We start from the raw sequence: 22,355 nt of genomic DNA, 5'->3' as shown, positions 1-22,355 counted from the left end.
AGGTAAAATAGCATAAAACAATATAGACCCCGACTCTCCATTATGGAGAATGGAGATCATCCCGTGTCCAATTCTTGCGCTTCGCTTCCTTTTGCTTCCAAGAAACTCCTTACGACTGTCCACACATTTTTCCCATCCTTTGATTTGCATGTCTCCATTCCTTTTAGAAATATAGTATGGACAGTTGAGATTCGTAGGATGACCTAGCTGTATGTTCAAAACATTTAGGCTACCTTTCTGATACATTAAATGAGGCACACAATTCTCTGGCATTATCTGTTGAAAAACATAGTAATAACTTCATAGTTAGCAATGATGTACTAGTTTTAGAAGTATGCAAAAGATGCACGGATGTCCTAATAGTAAAAAATCTTACCAGGGTATCTCCATGGTAGTTACCGTAGTTCAACACATGCACTAGTGGGACGTATTGACCATAATGTTGAGGAGTTTGATTGTAGATATTGTAGTTCTCAATGTCAGTACAAAATCCGACCAGATGATTTTTCTCCTTGTAAGTTAATTCGGAGCCATCGGTGTAGTGGGTTTGGTCTACCATCCCCCGCACATTCTTTGAAGAATGAAAATAAGCTGTCAATGGAAATAAGCTGTCAACTATTTTGAAATAAACAATATAAATTAGCTAATAACTATGTTTGAGAAACTAAACTCACATAGCCGTAGAATTGGAGGCGTATCAACAAGGACCCAAATGTCCATATTGTCTTGCTCGATTTCAGGATCACCAAGATCCATGGTGACAAGCATACCCTCATCAAAACCATACATCTTGCAAAGTGCTTCCCATTTTTTGCAACCAAAATGGGTTACGCTCTCATAATTGTACAACTTTACTTCAAAATCCACATCATGATGAGTCCTTAGGTGAATTTTCATTGTTTCAAAACTTTCATGGTCTTCAAAACACATCCTCTTTCATGGTCTTCAAAACTTTCACATAGCAGTACAACGACGGCTTGGGACGGCGTCGGGGCGGCGCGTCGGAGGCAGGGGCGATGACGGCGACGGCGAGACAAGGGGGCAGCCTGGCGGCGCCGCGGTAGGGGAATGAGGAACTGAATGAAAAATTAGCAAGTCCTACTTATATAGACGAGGCATTGGTCCCGGTTTGTGGCACAAACCGGGACCAATGCCCCCTTTAGTCCCGCTTGGTGCCACCAGCCGGGACCAAAGGTCAGTTTTCGGCAGCCCGAAAGGCGGGAAGCGGCTGCCTTTGGTCTCGGTTTGTGGCACCAACCAGTACCAAAGGGGGGCATTCGTACCGGTTGGTGCCACGAACCGGTTCCAATGCCCCCCTTTAGTCCGGGTTGGTGGCACCAACCGGGACCAAAGGCCTCGTTCTGCCCGTGCCCAAATGTTTAGTCCCACCTCGCTAGCTGAGAGGGGCGCGCAGTGGTTTATAAGCCCCACTACCGCACCCCTCTCGAGCTCCTCTCCATTGCAGGCTTTCGGGCCTAATTGTCACTGGTATGCGCGATGGGCCTACTGGGCCTTCTACGAGCCTGAATCAGGCTCATGGATGGGTTTCTAGTCGTATTCAGGCCGTGGAGGCCCAGTAGGTGGCATATTTTTATTTTTCCCTGTTTTTTTGTTTTCTTTTTTTCTTTATTTATTTTGTTTTGTTTCAACTTACAACAAAAAACTTATTTTATTTTATTTTTCTATTAAAGTTTCTAACAAAAAAAGTTCTTTATGAAAATTCTTTTTTGCTTTTAATGATTTTGAACAGAAAATACTTTGATAATTTTAGTTGCATCAATTTTATATTTTATTAAAGTTTATATTATTTTGTTTCTAATTACTTATTTAATTTATTTTATGATAATTCTTTTTGCTATTAAAGTTTGTAACAAAAAAGTTCTTTATGAAAGTTCTATATATTTTTAGTTGCATAAATTCTATATAATTTTAGTTTCAATAATACTAGAGGTTTATAAAATGCAACATTCAAAGCATTTCAACAAAACATTCAAAGCATTTCAACAAAACGGACGGAAACTCGTCTGTTACAACATGCATTTCAAATGAACTAGGAAAAGGATGAAAGTTGGCATGGTATCATCATAATAGTTGTGGACAGAAAGTCTTCACTTTTTCTTCGCTTGTGTGCTTTGCTTATTGCGTCGTAACCATGGATAATCTTCATCGTTTATCAGGATGCTTGGGTCAGGCTTGACTTTGAAGGGAGGAATTTCATGAAACTTTTCATAATCTTCAGACATGTCTGTCTTGCCCTCCACTCCCACGATGTCCCTTTTTCCTAAAGGAACTATGTGGCGCTTTGGCTCATCGTATGATGTATTCGCTTCCTTATCTTTTCTTTTTCTCGGTTTGGTAGACATGTCCTTCACATAGATAACCTGTGCCACATCATTGGCTAGGACGAACGGTTCGTCAGTGTACCCAAGATTGTTCAGATCCACTTTTGTCATTCCGTACTTTGGGTCTACTTGTACCCCGCCTCCTAGTAGATTGACCCATTTGCACTTAAACAAAGGGACCTTAAAATCATGTCCGTAGTCAAGTTCCCATATGTCCACTATGTAACCATAATATGTGTCCTTTCCCCTCTCGGTTGCTGCATCAAAGCGGACACCCCTGTTTTGGTTGGTGCTCTTTTGATCTTGGGCGATTGTGTAAAATGTATTCCCATTTATCTCGTATCCTTTGTAAGTTAATACAGTCGAAGATGGTCCCCTGGACAACGAGTACAGCTCATCACAAACAGTGTTGTCACCTCTGAGACGTGTTTCCAACCAACTTCTGAAAGTCATGATGTGTTCACATGTAATCCAGTCGTCACACTGCTCCGGGTGTTTGGAGCGCAGACTGTTCTTGTGTTCATCGATATATGGGGTCACCAAGGTAGAGTTCTGTAGAACTGTGTAGTGTGCTTGAGACCAAGAATGCCCGTCCCTGCATATTATTGAGTCCGCTCGTAGCATGCCTTTTCCAGTCCTTCTCCCATCATACCACGATTTAGGGAGACCTATCTTCTTAAGGCCAGGAATGAAGTCAACACGAAACCCAATGACATCCTCTGTTTGATGGCCCATGGAGATGCTTCCTTCTGGCCTAGCACGGTTACTGACATATTTATTTAGGACTCCCATGAACCTCTCAAAGGGGAACATATTGTGTAGAAATACGGGGCCCAGAATGACAATCTCGTCGACTAGATGAACTAGGACGTGCTTCATGATATTGAAGAAGGATGGTGGGAACACCAGCTCGAAACTGACAAGACATTGCGCCACATCACTCCTTAGCCTTGGTATGATATCTGGATCGATCACCTTCTGAGAGATTGCATTGAGGAATGCACATAGCTTCATAATGGCTAATCAGACGTTTCCTGGTAGAAGCCCCCTCAATGCAACCGGAAGCAGTTGCGTCATAATCACGTGGCAGTCATGAGACTTCAGGTTCTGGAACTTTTTCTCTGGAATATTTATTATTCCCTTTATATTCGATGAGAAGCCAGTCGGGACCTTCACACTGAGCAGGCATTCAAAAAAGATGTCCTTCTCTTCTTTGGTAAGAGCGTAGCTGGCAGGACCTTCATACTGCTTTGAAGGCATGCCGTCTTTTTTGTGCAAATGTTGCAGGTCCTCTCGTGCCTCAGGTGTATCTTTTGTCTTCCCATACATGCCCAAGAAGCCTAACAGGTTCATGCAAAGGTTCTTCGTCACATGCATCACGTCAATTGAAGAGCGTACATCTAGCTCTTTCCAGTAGGGTAGGTCCCAAAATATAGATTTCTTCTTCCACATGGGTGCGCGTCCCTCAGCATCATTCGGAACAGCTAGTCTACCGAAACCCTTTCCAAATATTATGTGTAAACCAGAGACCATATCAAGTACGTGATCACCGGTATGCATGGCGGGCTTCTTCCGGTGATCTACCTCGCCTTTGAAATGCTTGCCTTTCTTTCGACATTGATGGTTGGTCGGGAGAAATCGATGATGGCCTAGATACACATTCTTCCTGCATCTGTCCAGGTATATACTTTCAGTGTCAGCTAAACAGTGCATGCATGTGTGGTATCCCTTGTTAGTCTGTCCTGAAACAGAGCGGGCCAATCATTGATGGTTACAAATAGCAACACATGCATGTTAAATTCCACCTGTTTGTGCTCATCCCACGCACGTACACTGTTTCCATTCCACAACTGTAAAAGTTCTTCAACTAATGGCCTTAGGTACACATCAATGTCGTTGCCGGGTTGCTTAGGGCTTTGGATGAGAATTGGCATCATAATGAACTTCCGCTTCATGCACATCCAAGGAGGAAGGTTATACATACATAGAGTCACGGGCCAGGTGCTGTGATTGCTACTCTGCTCCCCGAAAGGATTAATGCCATCCACGCTTAAACCAAACCATACGTTCCTTGGGTCACCTGCAAACTGAGCCCAGTACTTTCTCTTGATTTTTCTCCACTGCGACCCATCAGCGGGTGCTCTCAAATTCCCGTCTTTCTTACGGTCCTCACTGTGCCATCGCATCAACTCTGCATGCTCTTTGTTTCTTAACAGTCGTTTCAACCGTGGTATTATAGGAGCATACAACATCACCTACGCAGGAACCCTCTTCCTGCGGGGCTCACCCTCAACATCACCAGGGCATCTCGTCTGATCTTATTCCGCAATGCACCACATACCGGGTGTCGGTGTCATAACCGGCGGATCTCGGGTAGGGGGTCCCGAACTGTGCATCTAGGCCGGATGGTAACAGGAGGCAAGGGACACGAAGTTTTACTCAGGTTCGGGCCCTCTTGATGGAGGTAAAACCCTACGTCCTGCTTGATTAATATTGAAGATATGGGTGTTACAAGAGTAGATCTACCACGAGATCAGAAAGGCTAAACCCTAGAAGCTAGCCTATGGTATGATTGTATGTTGTGATTTTTGTCCTACGGACTAAAGCCCTCCGGTTTATATAGACACCAGAGAGGGTTAGGGTTACACAAGGTCGGTTACAAAAGAGGAGATATCCATATACGTATTGCCTAGCTTGCCTTCCACGCCAAGTAGAGTCCCATCCGGACACGAGATGAAGTCTTCAATCTTGTATCTTCATAGTCTAATAGTCTGGCCAATGGAGATAGTCCGGCTGTCCGGAGACCCCCTAATCCAGGACTCCCTCAGTAGCCCCTGAACCAGGCTTCAATGATGATGAGTCCGGTGCGCAGTTGTCTTAGGCATTGCAAGGCGGGTTCCTTCTCCGAATACATCACAGAAGAATTTGAATACGAGGATAGTGTCCGACCTTGCAAAATAAGCTCCACACTTTGCCGTAGAGAATAATGCTTTCGCAGATCTAATCCGCTAGCTTGCTTTGGCAACATGACGTTACGTCATGGCCCGGTGATTATTCGAACCGTTTCTTTTAACCAGCCCCGCACATAACGCGAGGCAGTTTTTCGACACGTCTTGTCAAAGCAGAGATCGTGTCCCCCTATTATGGGATTCTCATCAATACGGGCGTGGGTAACCCAACCGCGCCATCAATTGCGGCGCTTGGGGGATAAGCGAGTTTTACTAGGCAAGTGGGGATGTTTAATTTTGTCCGCCCATATAAAGGGATAAGGATTCACCTTTCTATCCGCGCCTTCTTCCTCCTCTGCTCATCCGCTCCCGCATACTCGAGCTCTAGCGCCCAAGCTCTCATTTCCACCTCAACCTTCTCCAACCATGTCCGGAGCGGGAGGCAAGTGGATGGTCTCCTCCGTCACGGAGGGAGACGTCAAGAAACTGAGGAGAGCCGGATACCTACACGACGACATCGCGCACCAGCTCCCAGATGAGGGACAGCTCATCCCCACCCCTGAGCCCCATGATAGGGTGGTATTCCTCACTCATTTCCTCCGCGGACTGGGATTTCCTCTCCATCCCTTCGTCCGGGGGCTCATGTTTTATTACGGCCTGGATTTCCACGATCTGGCCCCGAACTTCATCCTCAACATCTCAGCGTTTATCTCGTGTGCGAGGCCTTCCTCCGCATCAAGCCCCACTTCGGCTTATGGCTGAAGACCTTCAATGTCAAGCCAAAGGTATTGAGCGGCCGCCAGGCGGAGTGCGGAGGCGCCATGGTGGGCAAGATGCCCAACATCACATGGCTCGAGGGCACCTTCGTGGACACCATAAAGGGGTGGCAATCGGGGTGGTTCTATATCACCGAGCCGCGCGACCCCGCATGGGTAGCGGCCCCCGAGTTCCGATCTGGCATCCCCATGCGGCTCACCTCCTAGAAAGAGAAGGGCCTATCCTGGGGTAATTCAAAAGAGCTGACCGGACTCCAGTCATGTATTCAGAACATGGTGGATAAGAAGCTCAAGCTTGTCAACATAGTCCAGGTTATGCTCGTTCGCCGGATACTCCTGTGCCAACAACGGGAGTTTACCTTGTGGGACTTCAATCCGGCGCAGCACCGAACTCTGAACAGGCTCTTCGACATGACTCATGAAGATGCCTGGAGGGTGCTGTTCAAGGGCGCCGCGGTCCCTCCCCCATTACTGAGGATCGCGGATTCAGCGCAAAGCGCCACGCCAGTGCGATAAGTTGTTTTACCTCTTACAGGATATTTGTTTTATATATATAGATTGGCTCTATGCGGGATCTAAACTCCCGTAATTTTGACAGGACTGGCAGAAGATGGCCGGACAGATCGACTGTCCGGCTCCCTTGCCCGAAGGCCCCGCAGACGCTCTTCTGATGAAGATGCTGACTCCGGCCCCTTATAAGGTGCCGGAGAAGACCAAGAAGGCCAAGGAAGCTCGAAAGCGTTCCCGATGCCAGGCGTCGTCGGACTCACCGTCCGATGACTCTGCGGTGCACTCTTCCCCCGAAGACGAGGAAGAGGAAGAGGAGGCTCCCCCACCGACTGGGGGAGACAAGAAAAGGAAGGCCGCCCCAACTCGGGAGGCCGAAGGGTCCAAGAAGGGAAGGACGCTCCTTCCGGACAGCTCCACAGCCGCCGACGAAAGTGAAGACGAGTGGTTACCTAGGGGCAAGCCCCAGGGGAGATCGTAAGTATTCGGATACCAAAGTAACCCATAGGATTCCTTTGTCGCATTGCTTTCCCTAACGCCGAACTCAATTGTGCAGGCCGCCCCAAGCCAATATCGAGGTATCCTCGGACGGCTCCCTGGGCGCGTCGGACATGGATAGCGATCCAGTCCCGACGGCCACCTCCCCTCATCCGACCGACGACACCGAGGTGCTGTCTCAAGAGGCACCGGATCGGGGGGGGGACAGTCCCGGAGGCGCCTCAAGGCGACCTTCCAGACTCCGGGAGCCGAGGTGACGGGGTCCCCGGAAGCTCCGAGTTCGGCCCTCAGCCGAACACCGCGCCGGACCCTCCAATGGATCCGAGCTCGGGCAGGCGGTCCCCTTCTAAGGAGGGTGAGACGCCAGTGCCGGTGACCTCTGTCCACCCAGAGGCGCCGGACACTATGTTGGAAGCACTTCGCAGCGCTTCCATCGAGGAGGAGCACCGCACTATCATGAGTGCGGTGATCCAGAAGGTTCAGTCCGGCAAGAGCGGATTGACTGAAGCCTGTACTAGCCTTCTAACAGGCTTCGAGGTAAGTATTTTAAAATGTAGTAGAAGTGTTACCGCATAGACAGTAGCCCCTGATGCTTTGTTCGGTGTTCACAAAGAAAAGCCGAACAGAGGATCAAATAATATCGCAGGAGTCTAATATAAGTATGTCAATATGCATGTGCAGGCTTCGCTGCTGGCGTCCGCCGCACTAACTGCGGAGGTCGCCGTACTGAAGGAGGCCCTCGAGGGGTCCCAGAAAGAGCTCGGCCTTGCTAAGAGGCAGCTCGAGGAGAACAAGGGTAAGTAATACCCCGTCTGTAGATGAGAAAAAAGGACGCGATTGCTAAATGACAGGATCACTGTATGTTTGCCAGGGGCCACGACCGAGGTGGCGACCCTGAAGCAAGCGCTGTCCCAGGCCAAAGAAAAGGCGGCCTAGGAGTGCACCAAGCGAGAGAGGCACGAGGCTCGAGTGGGCGAGGTGCAGCAAGAGCTCCAGGCTCTCGTGACAAAGCACGAGGCGTTGGAGCTTGACTTGAAGACGAGAGAGTCTGAGCTTGCCGCGGCCCGTGAGAGCGCGAAGAGTGCCAAGGCCGAGGCCCAGAAGGTCCTTCAGGAGATTGACGCGATGAAGAAGATAGCGGCGGGTAAGGCTTTCTATATGCAAAGCAAGCATGCAACGGTGAATTATCGATTGCTTACTCGAATCCGGAGCTCTTCAGGAGCATTCGCAGATTTGCCCCGCAGTGTGTCCGATGCCGCACTATTCTACCAGGCCGAGGACGGAAGCTCGACGGAGAAGCTGTTCTGGTCTCAGTATGCTAAGGCCGAACATACGGTGCCAATGAGAGACCAGCTGAAGCAGATGGCCGAGCTACATAAGGCGGCCGATCAGGCCATGAAGGGCTTCATAGTCCGGTTGTGGCCTGGCGACGCCCTTCCGAACAGCTTCTTCGGCCTGGTGAGGCGGCTTGTGGATGCCTGCCCACGGCTGGAGGTCGTCAAGCGATCCGTCTGCATTGAAGGTGCATGCCGGGCCTTCGCCCGTGTAAAAACGCAGTGGGTCAAGCTAGAAGCCGTGAAGCTGATCAAGGAGGGGCCGCCGGAGGGCAAGGAGCACCGCCACCCCGAGATGTACTACGAGGGTGTTCTGTCGGGCGCCCGTCTTATCGCGGATGATTGTTCGCAAAATGTAATATTTGAATGAGACTTGCTCGTTTTATCCTGTATGTATGAAAATTTGTATCGTTTTCGATATGCAACGCTTGTGTGAATTTAAAATATTACCTTCTGTTTGGCTGTTTATCCAATCTGAGAGATGGCTAGTCCTCGGCTTCTGCCCCCATGCCACAAGTGCCGGGGTGTTCGGGATAAACCTGAGCACTCTTGTTCCCATGTTTGGGTCCTTCGAGGGAGGTGCTTAGCACAACGAACAAGGCAATCAGACTAATAATGCTTTATCACTCTCACTTAGCCATAGAATTCTATAATTTTAAATTTCGGCAAAGCCCCTGGTATTCGGAAGGCCGAATTCGGGGCACGATACACGCCTGTAAGCCGGACGGAGCCGGCCCCTCGACCTAAGCGGCATAAGTCTTTAGGGACTCGAAAAACCTCGCTGAACAGCGACCGGTCTCTCGCCTTATCATGACGGTCAGTTTTAGCTTTCTCTACTGAGGTGCTCGGCCCGGCAGAACCGGGGCACAATCGCAGTAGTTCTCCTAGCGCTACCTTAGCCGATAGAGCGGAACGTAAGGTACCAAAACATAGGAGCCGGGCAAACCCAACCTTTGACCAAAGACATGATTCGGAGCTGATGCATATAATGCTATAAGTTCAGGGTGCCGCACTTGTGAAAGTGTTCAGACTTTTCACACCATATTGTGGGTACATAAGCCCCTGGTGCATTGGCCGTACCAGAGTGTACGGTTGCTAGGCGTCATTAATGAACACATAGATATGTATACATATAACAAAAATGCGATAATAATCGTAATGTCATGCATTGTATATTAAAAAATTGCATTAAAGCAGAGTGATACAGATAGTGTAATGAGCAAAAGAGTAGGACTATGTCCCTTCCAAGGGCGAGCTGAGGAATTATGTGAAATCTGTAATCCACCTGGGAATTCCGTAGTCGTCGGCCTCCTTGGTTGCTGTATCATGTGTTCGGCAATAGAGCTGCCTGACAGAGTTTCCAGGGATTGAAGTCCTGAAAGAAAAAGAAAAATAACCAAACGGGAAGCCCCTGGTGCGGTTTAGGTCGCGTTTTGGGATGTGCCATAGTTGTGCCTCCCCCTCCCCATCTGTGCCCATGGTATTTTTAATGCATAATGATGTACGCGCGACACGAACAATGTCGTTGGGCTGGGATTGGGATGGCTGTTGTATTGCTACGCGAGCTCAGATCGCGCCAGTCGGTCTATTTGCTGATTGCCCCGAGCGCGCTTGAAGGTGTCCGGGCTTTGAAACGCCGAACTGGTAGATTGCCTTGAGAGGCTACTTTGCGCTTCTGCTGTGAGGGCCGCGGTGTGCTCCTCTGTTCGGAGAGAGCGCTTTGTGTTTCCATTGAATGTAATAACTCCGCGAGGTCCTGGCATCTTGAGCTTGAGGTATGCATAATGTGGTACCGCATTGAATCTAGCGAATGCGGTTCGTCCGAGCAGTGCGTGATAACCACTGCGGAACGGGACTATATCGAAGATTAACTCTTCGCTTCGGAAGTTATCCGGGGATCCGAAGACCACTTCCAGTGTAATTGAGCCTGTGCAGTGGGCCTCTACGCCTGGAATGACGCCTTTAAAGGTCGTATTTGTGGGTTTGATCCTTGAGGGGTCTATACCCATTTTGCGCATTGTGTCCTGATAAAGCAGGTTCAGGCTGCTGCCGCCGTCCATGAGGACTCGAGTGAGGTGAAATCCGTCGATGATTGAGTCTAGGACCAGTGCGGCGAATCCGCCGTGACGGATACTAGTGGGGTGGTCCCTGCGATCGAAGGTGGTCGGACAGGAGGACCAAGGGTTGAACTTCGGGGCGACTGGCTCCAGCGCATATACGTCCCTGAGCGCACGCTTCCGCTCCCTCTTGGGGATGTGGGTTGCGTATATCATGTTCACAGTCCGTACTTGCGGGGGGAACCTCTTATGTCCTCCGGTGTGCGGCTGCCGGGGTTCTTCCTCGTCATCGCTATGCGGCCCCTTGTCCTTGTTTTCGGCAATTAACTTGCCGGCCTACTTGAACACCCAACAATCCCTGTTGGTGTGATTGGCTGGCTTGTCTGGGGTGCCGTGTATTTGACACGAGCGATCGAGTATACGGTCCAAGCTGGACAGACTCGGCGTACTTTGTTTGAATGGCTTTTTCCGTTGACCGGGTTTAGATCCTTCGAATCCGACATTGACTGCCGTATCCTCAGTACTTTTGCCGTTAATGCGGCGCTTATGCTTGTTGCGACGTGACCTGCTGTTGCCGTCCTTGGTATCTGAGGTACCATGGTTCTTTGATATGTTGTTACTGCGAGCCAACCAGCTGTCTTCTCCTGCACAAAAGCGGGTCATGAGCGTCGTGAGGGCTGCCATAGATTTCGGCTTTTCCTAACCAAGGTGCCGGGCTAGCCACTCGTCTCGGATGTTGTGCTTGAAAGCCTCTAAGGCCTCCGCATCCGGACAATCGACGATTTGGTTTTTCTTTGTAAGGAACCGAGTCCAGAATTGCCTGGCCGACTCTTCTGGCTGTTGAATTATGTGGTTGAAGTCATCGGCGTCTGGTGGTTGCACATAAGTGCCCTGAAAGTTGTCGAGGAATGCGGCCTCCAGATCTTCCCAATAGCTAATGGAGTCCGCTGGCAAGCTGTTAAGGCAATGTCGTGCTGGTCCTTTGAGTTTTAGTGGGAGGTACTTGATGGTATGTAAGTCATCACCGCGGGCCATGTGGATGTGGAGGAGGAAGTCCTCAATCCATACCGCGGGATCTGTTGTGCCGTCGTATGATTCAATGTTTACAGGTTTGAAACCTTCTGGGAATTGATGTTCCATTACTTTGTCTGTGAAGCATAAGGGGTGTGCGGCGCCTCTGTATTGGGCTATATCGCGACGCAGCTCGTATGGGTCCTGCCCGCTGTGTTCGGCCCGGCCGGATTTGCTTTTACTGTATCCGGCGTGACGTTTACCGTCTCATAGGGTGGTGCGCCCTCGTGATCCGTAGATCGATCTTGAGTGCTTTGCTTTGTCCTCCAATATGTCTTGCAGGTCTGGCGTATGTCCCCATGCCTTTTTATTTGGATGGCGTTGGGGTGGGGGCTGAGCTTTCGGCAGGAATGCCTCTCTATCGCGGCCACGAGGTGGCCGGTCAGTCGTATCATACGCTTCTTTCTCCAGTCGGGATAGTAACCTGCGCCTTGGGTAACTCTTGGAGGGATGCTCGAGTTTATATTCCTCGGCTGCGAGGACTTTAGTCCATTTGTCAGCTAGCAGATCTTGATCAGCTTGAAGCTGCTGCTGCTTTTTCTTCAGGCTATTTGCCGTGGCCATAAGCCTGCGCTTGAAGCGCTCTTGTTCGACGGGATCCTCTAGTACGGCGAATTCATCGTCGCCGAGGCTTGCCTTGTCTTCGGAGGGGGGCATGTAATTGTCATCCTCCTCCTCTCCACCAGCCGCTCTCTCAGGAGAGCTAGCACCTTCATCCTCCTGATCTAACTCTTGCTGGAGGGGGTTTTCGTTGTCTTCGGTGCTATCCGGAGTGTTATTATCTCCTGCGCCGGTATCACCACTTTTGCTTTGGCGGGACTTAGAGCGGCGCCGGTGACGTCGGCGCTTGGGCTGCTTCTTGGAGGGGTCATCCTCCGCTATCTCGTCGCCGTTGCCTTCATTGGGTGTATCCACCATGTATATGTCATACGACGAGGTGGCTTTCCAGTGCCCTATAGGTGCTGGTTCATGTTCGTCTCCTACATCGTCGTCCATACCGTCGATGTCTTCGGAGTCGAAGTCGAGCATGTCGGTTAAATCATCGACAGTGGCTACAAAGTGGGTGGTGGGTGGGCGTCGAATTTCTTCGTCGTCCGCATCCCAGTCCTGTTGGCCATAAGCCGGCTAGGGCTCTCCTGACAAAGAGAGAGACCTTAGTGAATTCAGAATGTCGCCGAAGGGCGAGTCCTGAAAGATATCCGCGGCGGTGAATTCCATGATCGGCGCCCACTCGGATTCAATTGGCAGGGGCGCGGATGGTTCGGTGTCCGGAAGAGAGTCTGACACCTTGGAGTCACGGGTTGTGCAAAGGATTATGCTGGTGTTTGGCTCGATCGCCGTCCACACTGCAGCCCCTGAGGCGGTGTCTACCCACCCATCCTTGATTGGCGCAGTTGGCTCCGAGCTAAGGGTCGGAGCTGGTGTGGGCGCGGCCTCTGTAGTACCGTCCGGTGGCAGAGCTAGGTCATGCCCATCGAGACAGTGCGGCGCGCCCGGCTGTGGCTCGAATCCGTAGAAGATCAAGTCTTCGCGAATGTCGGCCGTGTAGTTCAAACTTCCAAATCTGACCTGATGGCCAGGGGCGTAGCTTTCAATCTGCTCTAGATGGCCAAGCGAATTAGCCCGCAGTGCAAAGCTGCCAAATACGAAGATCTTTCCGGGAGAAAAGTCTCACCCTGGACCGCATCACTACTGATGATAGTAGGAGCCATCAAGCCTAACGGTGACGACACAGAGGAACTCTCAATGAAAGCACCAATGTCGGTGTCAAAACCGGCGGATCTCCGGTAGGGGGTCCCGAACTGTGCGTCTAGGCCGGATGGTAACAGGAGGCAAGGGACACGAAGTTTTACCCAGGTTCGGGCCCTCTTGATGGAGGTAAAACCCTACGTCCTGCTTGATTAATATTGAAGATATGGGTGTTACAAGAGTATATCTACCACGAGATCAGAGAGGCTAAACCCTAGAAGCTAGCCTATGGTATGATTGTATGTTGTGATTGTTGTCCTACGGACTAAAGCCCTCCGGTTTATATAGACACCGGAGAGGGTTAGGGTTACACAAGGTCGGTTACAAAAGAGGAGATATCCATATACGTATTGCCTAGTTTGCCTTCCACGCCAAGTAGAGTCCCATCCGGACACGAGACGGAGTCTTCAATCTTGTATCTTCATAGTCTAACAGTCCGGCCAATGGAGATAGTCCGGCTGTCCAGAGACCCCCTAATCCAGGACTCCCTCACCGAGCATGCGATCAAATCCTTGTACGCACCGCGGTAGAGGATGCAGTCATTAGGGCATGCATGTATCTTCTCCACCTCCAATCCTAGAGGGCATACGACCTTCTTTGCTGCGTACGTACTGTCGGGCAATTCCTTATCCTTTGGAAGCTTCTTCTTCAATATTTTAAGTAGCTTCTCAAATCCTTTGTCAGGCACATCATTCTCTGCCTTCCACTGTAGCAATTCCAATACGGTACCGAGCTTTGTGTTGCCATCTTCGCAATTGGGGTACAACCTTTTTTTGTGATCCTCTAACATGCGATCGAACTTCAGCTTCTCCTTTTCACTTTCGCACTTTTCCCTTGCATCAACAATGACCCGACGGAGATCATCATCGGGCACATCGTCTGGTTCCTCTTGATCTTCAACTTCCTCTTGATCTTCAGCTTCCCCCGTTGCAGCATCACTGTATTCAGGGGGCATATAGTTGTCATCGTCCTCTTCTTCTTCATTGTCTTCCATCATAACCCCCTATTTCTCCGTGCTTCGTCCAAACATTATAGTGTGGTATGAAACCCTTATAAAGCAGGTGGGTGTGAGGGATTTTCTTGTCAGAATAAGACCTCGTATTCCCACAATCAGGGCATGGACAACACATAAAACCATTCTGCTTGTTTGCCTCAGCCACTTCGAGAAATTTACGCACGCCCTTAATGTACTCGGAGGTGTGTCTGTCACCGTACATCCATTTCCGGTGCATCTGCGTGCATTATATATAATTATGTGCGTAAAAAGTAAGAAAATTAGACAAATATCTATATAAAGTAAGATTTTTTTCTTTTAGAAAGAAGATAAGAACAAGAGGCTCACCACGGTGGTGCCAACGACGAGATCGGCACGGGCGATCGACAGCGGTGAAGACGAGGACGGGGCGTGATGGACCGCTAAACCTAGACAAATCTCGGAAAAAATGGAGCTCCGAGGTCGAGCTTCGAGAGGAGAAAGCTTAACTAATGTGGCTCGGGCATTTCATCGAACACATCAGATGCATAAGAGGTGAGCTAGAGCACACAAATGCCCTTCCTCGCCGGCCAGCAAAAAACAGAGCAGTGTGGAGTGCTCTGCTCGCCGGCGGTGGGGTATATATAGGAAACTCATTGGTCTCGGTTCATGGCTGGAACCGGGACTAAAGCCCAGCCTTCTGTCCCGGTTCGAGCCAAGAACCGGGACCTATGTTTGTGGGCCAGGAGCGAGGCCCATTGGTCCCAGTTCGTGCCAAGAACCGGGACAAATGGGCCAAGACGAACCGGGACCAATGCCCACAAGGCCCCGGCCGGCCCCCTGGGCTCACGAACCAGGACGAATGCATCCATTGGTCCCGGTTCATGGCAGAACCGGGACTAATGGGCTGGCCAGGCCCGAACGAAAGCCCATTTTTCTACTAGTGCTTGGTTCTCAAAAACTGAGGGAAATACTTATGCTACTTTGTTACATCACCCTTTCCTCTTCAAGGGAAAATCAACGCATGCTCAAGAGGTAGCACCTATCATCTTCCTCTCCCTCCTCATCCATACCACAACCCCATCCTCTCCCATCTGCCCCCATCTGCCCTCCTTCTTCCTTATTCTCCACAAAGAAGCCGGGCTAGAAGCCACCATGCAGTACAACGGCCCGACTTACCATCCCCCCATGCCAGAGAGGCTCTATCCCGCCGGCGTCTATGTAGAGAACACCCTTAGGGTGTGGGCGATCTGAAGGTGGAGGGGTGCAAGGGAGTTAACACACTTCTTCTTTTCGGACGGCTACCACCACCTCCCCCTGGCTCTCCAGTGATGTTCCATGTCGAAGAGGTCAATCACAATGGCGTTGTGGTTGCGCTCCTCACTACCTTCACCAACCCCTCCGACGCCTTCTACATCCTCAGCCAAGTGTTTTGGTGTGGGTGTGAGTTTATTGCTTTCACCACCCACAACATCTTCACCGACTTCAACAACATCTTCCCCACCAACGACGGCATGCACACCCTCTCGTACCCCGTCGACAACTAGGAGTGAAGGGCGCCCGAAGGAGCGAGGTGGCGTTCACCAAGAGGAGGAGAAGGAGAAGAACCCATTTGGTGCCCCTGATCTATCTAGCTATTTATCTATCATATTAGTATTCAAGTTGTAATCGTTTATGTTTGTATGTTACTATTATTAAGTTGTAAGGCTATGTCGTGGAACTATGGGTTGTGCTACTATTTATGAGTTATATTGTTGTTGGGTTTCATTCTACTATATATATTGTTGTTTCGTGCTATTATTTATGTGTTGCCCTGTGTTGCTATGGGTTGTTGGGTTTCTATCTAGTTTTTGTTTTTTTCTATCTAGTTCATATTGGTCAATTGATATATGGGTACCCAAATGTGTTGGGGAACGCAGTATTACAATATTTTTTCCTACGATCACGCAAGATTTATCTAGGAGATGCATAGCAACGAGAGGTGAGATTGTGTCCACGTACCCTCGTAGACCGAAAGCGGAAGCATTTAGTAACACAGTTGATGTAGTCGAACGTCTTCACGATCCAACCGATCCAAGTACCAAACGTACGGCACCTCCATGTTCAGCACACGTTCAACATGATGACGTCCCTCGGGCTCTTGATCCAGTTGAGGACGGGGGAGAGTTTCGTCAGCACGACGGCGTGTTGACGGCGATGATGAAGTTACCGGCGCAGGGCTTCGCCTAAGCACTACGATGATATGACCGAGGTGTGTAACTGTGGAGGGGGGCACCGCACATGGTTAAGAGAAGACTTGGTGTGTCTTTGGGGTGCCCCCTCCCACGTATATAAAGGAGGGGGGAGGAGGAGGCCGGCCCTGGAGGGGGCGTGCCAAGGGGGGAGTCCTACTTGGACTCCCGGTCCAAGTAGGATTCGGCCCCCCTCCTTCCTTTCTACAGAGGGGAAAAAGGGGGAAGGAGAGGAGGGGAAGAGGGAAAGGGGGGCTGCGCCCCTCCCCTTCCTATTAGGACTCCACTTGGGGAGGGGGGGCGCCGCCTCCCCCTTGTGGGCTGTCCCCTCTTCTCTCCCATGGCCCATAAGGCCCATGATTTCCCCCGGGAGTTCCGGTAACCTCCCGGTACTCCGAAAAATTGCCCGACACTCGGAACCATTCTGATGTACGAATGCAACCTTCCAATATATCGATCTTTATCTCTCAACCATTTCAAGACTCCTCGTCATGTCTGATGTCTACTACACAACCTTTTTCTTGTAGACGTTGTTGGGCCTCCAAGTGCAGAGGTTTGTAGGACAGTAGCAAATTTCCCTCAAGTGGATGACCTAAGGTTTATCAATCCGTGGGAGGCCGCATAGGATGAAGATGGTCTCTCTCAAACAACCCTGCAACCAAATAACAAAGAGTCTCTTGTGTCCCCAACACACCCAATACAATGGTAAATTGTATAGGTGCACTAGTTCGGCGAAGAGATGGTGATACAGGTGCAATATGGATAGTAGATAATGGTTTTTGTAATCTAAAAATACAAAAACAGCAAGGTAACTAATGATAAAAGTGGGCACAAACGGTATTGCAATGCGTTGAAACAAGGCCTAGGGTTCATACTTTCACTAGTGCAAGTCCTCTCAACAATAATAACATAATCGAATCACATAACTAGCCCTCAACATGCAACAAAGAGTCACTCCAAAGCCACTAATAGCGGAGAACAAACGAAAAGATTATGGTAGGGTACGAAACCACCTCAAAGTTATTCTTTCCAATCAATCCGTTGGGCTATTCCTATAAGTGTCACAAACAACCCTAGAGTTCGTACTAGAATAACACCTTAAGAGACAAATCAACCAAAAACCCTAATGTCACCTAGATACTCCAATGTCACCTCAACTATCCGTGGGTATGATTATACGATATGCATCACACAATCTCAGATTCATCTATTCAAACCAACACAAAGTACTTCAAAGAGTGCCCCAAAGATTCTACCGGAGAGTCAAGACGAAAACGTGTGCCAACCCCTATGCATAGATTCGCAAGGTCATGGAACACGCAAGTTGATCACCAAAACATACATCAAGTGGATCATAAAATACCCCATTGTCACCACAGGTATCCCATGCAAGACATACATCAAGTGTTCTCAAATCCTTAAAGACTCAATCTGATAAGATAACTTCAAAGGGAAAACTCAATCCATTACAAGAGAGTAGAGGGGGAGAAACATCATAAGATCCAACTATAATAGCAAAGCTCGCGATACATCAAGATCATACCACCTCAAGAACACGAGAGAGAGAGAGAGATCAAACACATAGCTACTCGTACATACCCTCAGCCCCGAGGGAGAACTACTCCCTCCTCGTAATGGAGAGCGCCAGGATGATGAAGATGGCCACCGGAGAGGGATTACCCCTCCGACAGGGTGCCGGAACGGGTCTAGATTGGCTTTCGGTGGCTACAGAGGCTTGGGCGGCGGAACTCCCGTTCTATTGTGCTTCTCGATGGTTTTAGGGTATATGGGTATATATAGGAGTAAGAAATACGTCAGGGGAGCCACGAGGGGCCCATGAGGCTGGAGGGCGCACCCAGGGGGTGGGCGCGCCCCCTGCCTCGTGCCTTCCTCGTTGCTTCCCTTACGTACACCCCAAGTATTTTGGATTGCTTCCGTTCCAAAGATAAGTTCCGTGAAGTTTCATGTCAATTGGACTCCGTTTGATTTTCCTTTTCTGCGATACTCTAAAACAAGGAAAAACAGAAACTGGCACTGGGCTCTGGGTTAATAGGTAAGTCCCAAAAATAATATAAAAGTGTATAATAAAGCCGATAAACATCCAAAACAGATAATATAATAGCATGGAACAATCAAAAATTATCGATATGTTGGAGACGTATCAATGTCCGTGATCTGATTCGGGACTGAGGGAGTCCTGTACTAAGGGGTCCTTGGGCGTCCGGCCTGTTATTCGATGGGCCAGACTGATGGGCTATGAAGACATGAAGACTGAAGAATATACCCATGTCCGGATTGGACTCTACTTGGCGTGGAAGGCAAGCTAGGCGACCGATTATGAAGATTCCCTGTTATGTAACCGACCTCGTGTAACTCTAGATCTCTTCGGTGTCTATATAAACCGGAGAGCATAGTCCGGATAGGACAGATTCATTACCATATACTCATAGGCTAGACTTCTAGGGTTTAGCCATTACGATCTTGTGGTAGATCAACTCTTGTAATACTCATATTCATCAAGATCAACCAAGCAGGAAGTAGGGTATTACCTCCATAGAGAGGGCCCGAACCTGGGTAAACATCGTCTCCCCCGTTTCCTGTTACCATCGATCCTAGACGCATAGTTCGGGACCCCCTACCCGAGATCTGCCGGTTTTGACACCGACATTGGTGCTTTCATTGATAGTTCCACTATGCCGTCGACGAAAGGTTTGATGGCCCCTTCAATCGTCAGTAATGACGTGGTCCAGGGAGAAATCTTCCTCCCCGGACAGATCTTTGTATTCGGCGGCTTCGTACTGCGGGCCAACTTGCTCGGCCATCTGGAGCAGATCGATAGCTACGCCCCTGGCCATCAGGTCAGATTCGGAAGCCTGAACTATGTCGCGGACATCCGTGGAGACTTGATCTTCGATAGATTCAAGACCACGGCAACCACTCCCCTTGGCCCGATGAACATGGCTTAAACCTGTCATCGGGCCGCATCCAGGAGATAGCTCCTGTAACCACTCTGGCCTTAGATCTGGAGCAGACCAAGTCATCCGAAGATGGGAAACTCAACCCCATCACGGGGGCTACTAATTCGGCGGTGTTGGAGCCGCATGCAGATTGCACTTCGTACGATACTTGCATCAACGGAACCCCGGACTTGTTTCCGGTATCGATATCCGAACCCTGCGAGCCCGTGGATACCGAACTCGATCGGCTATCGATCTCCAAGTACAGTGCCACGGATATCTTCCGACACTCGCCCATGGGCGACCTACTAATCTCGCTAAAAAACCTCTCCCTGGCAGACGGTTCGTCGCCGAACTATGTTCGGTTCGACCTTACGGCGGATGATGGAGAATTTTGCTTCCCACCCGCCACCCACTTCATAGCCACCGTCGACGACCCAACCAACATTCCTGACCCCTGCTCCGAAGACATCGACTGTCTGGACGACGATGAAGGGCAAAGCCAGAGCTTACTATCCGCTAGACACGGCCAAGGCGACCACTTCCTGGTATGACGTGTGCATGCTATACACACCCAACGACGATCTCGATGATGACAAGGAGGATCTAGTCGAGGATAAGCCTCCTGGTACACAGTCCGAACACTGGCGCCCCTGGCGCCACCCTCAGCCACGTCACTCAAGAGAAGACAATACTAGCATCAGAGGTGATAATACTCCGGACAACGAAGACCCTGTTGAGACAGGATCCGAACAGGAGGACCAGGAAAGCAGGCAGGATAGCCCTGATGAACAGGCCACATACGGAGGCTCGGAGGATAGTAATTATCTTCCACTTTCCGACAGAGAAGAGAGCCTTGGCAACGAGGAATTCATCGTGCCTGAGGAACCTCTAGAACAGAAGCGCTTTAAACGCCGGCTCATAGCCATTGCAAGGAGCCTAAGGAGGAAACAGCTGCAGCTCCAAGTGAGCCAAGATTTGCTCAATGATAGATGGACCGAGGTCTTGGCCGCCGAAGAATACGGCCTTAGCATCCCAGACAAAAAGCCACCACAATTGTAGGTGGCTCCCTCAATACGTTGGCAAGGCTTTGGAACCCACATCACCATTGACTAAGCTGGTAGGCCGACCACAGTTCGGTTTGGGCAAAGCAGTAGCCCCAGCAGAGCACCATTCCAACCCATCCGGCCGTCCAAGCAAGAATAAAGAAACTCGGGGGAACACTCGTGACATCCAACAAGACCCGGAGGGTAGAACAGGACACACAAAATCGATACACAGATCGCAGAGACATGCCCCGGCCAGTAATAACGGTTATCTATTCGGACACAATAGACCCGAGCACGCTCGATCCGAAAATCGTAAGCGGAGTCCGCCAGAGGTGCTTCACAGTGTGGCCCAACATAGAGGAGCCGCACACCCTCTTTGCTTCACCAACGAGGTAATGGAGCATGAATTTCCAGACGGGTTTAAACCCATCAACATCGAATCATACGATGGAACAATAGATCCCGTAGTATGGATTGAGGACTTCCTCCTCCATATCCACTTGGTTCGCGGAGACGACCTTCATGCCATTAAATACATGCCTCTCATGCTTAAGGGGCCAGCACGGTACTGGCTAAACAGTTTGCCAGAAAATTCTATTGGCAGCCGGAGAGATCTGGAAGACGCCTTTCGTGACAACTTCCAAGGAACATATGTCTGGCCACCAGATGCCGATGACTTAAGTCATATTGTCCAACAGCCCGGCGAGTCAGCCTGGGAACTCTGGACCAGGTTCTTAGTCAAAAAGAACCAAATTATCGGCTGTCCGGACGTGGAAGCCCTAGCGGCCTTCAAACATAGCGTCTGGGACGAATGGCTAGCACGTCACCTCGGCTAGGAAGGACCTAAATCCATGACAGCCCTTACCGCTCTAATGACTCGCTTTTATGCGGGAGAAGAAAACTGGATCGCTCATAAAAGCAACAACGCCAGGGACCCGGGCACTTCCGAAATCTGAGACAGCAATGGCAAGCCACGACTCAACGAGCATAACAATCGCAGCAATAACGAAAGGTTGCGTGACACGGCGGTCAACGCCAGATTTCACAATCCGAAACCTGGTCAACGGAAGAAGCCAGTCAAGGCTAAACAGGACGGACCATCCGCCCTTGAAAGGATATTGGACCGACCCTGTCAGATTCACGGCCACCCTAATAAGCTAGCTAATCATATCAACAGGAACTGTTGGGTCCTCAAGCAGGCAGGCAAGCTTAATGCCGAATACAAAGGGAGAAGGCCACCAAGCGACAAAGACGACGGCAAGGCTCGCCAGCCGAACACCGGGGGCCAGAAGCAGTTTCCCTCTGATGTTCGACCACTACCGGAGCGGAAATAGCAGTTCGGTTTCCGTCACCAACCCACTATGATGGCAGGATTTACACCACACGTACATCACTACGCGCTCAAGATACCATGGGCATCAGTGGAAGCACAATACGGACAACCCTGCAAGCATTCCCGTAATGTTCCTTTATCCATTTTTCTTTATTTTTCTTTATTCTAAACAGGTGACTGACGGGACTTCATATACAACGGACTCCGTCGGAGTTCGGATCCGCACACTCACCTAAGGGGCCACTTCCGTTAAGAACCCCCCTCCCCGAGGACAGGCGGCGCAGACGTGCGACAGGAGGTAAAAAACAACGTTTTTTTGTAGAATGCACTCTTTATTTTGAGACTGTAATATGCCTTTTTCCTCCATTCCCGACCCTGAGCATGTCAAATAGCCGGGTTATGGTTTTTTTCTCTTCTTTTTATATATACATGAATTTATTATTGGCTTGTTGCTCCACTCCCAGTAAACTTCATCCGAACTAATCTCCTATACTCTTTTTAAATTGAGTACGGCCGTAACGGTGGTGATA

The sequence above is a fragment of the Triticum urartu genome, chromosome 2, assembly GCF_003073215.2.
Source record: "Triticum urartu cultivar G1812 chromosome 2, Tu2.1, whole genome shotgun sequence".
NCBI classification, from domain to species: domain Eukaryota; kingdom Viridiplantae; phylum Streptophyta; class Magnoliopsida; order Poales; family Poaceae; genus Triticum; species Triticum urartu.
Note: the sequence above shows the minus strand (reverse complement) of the source record.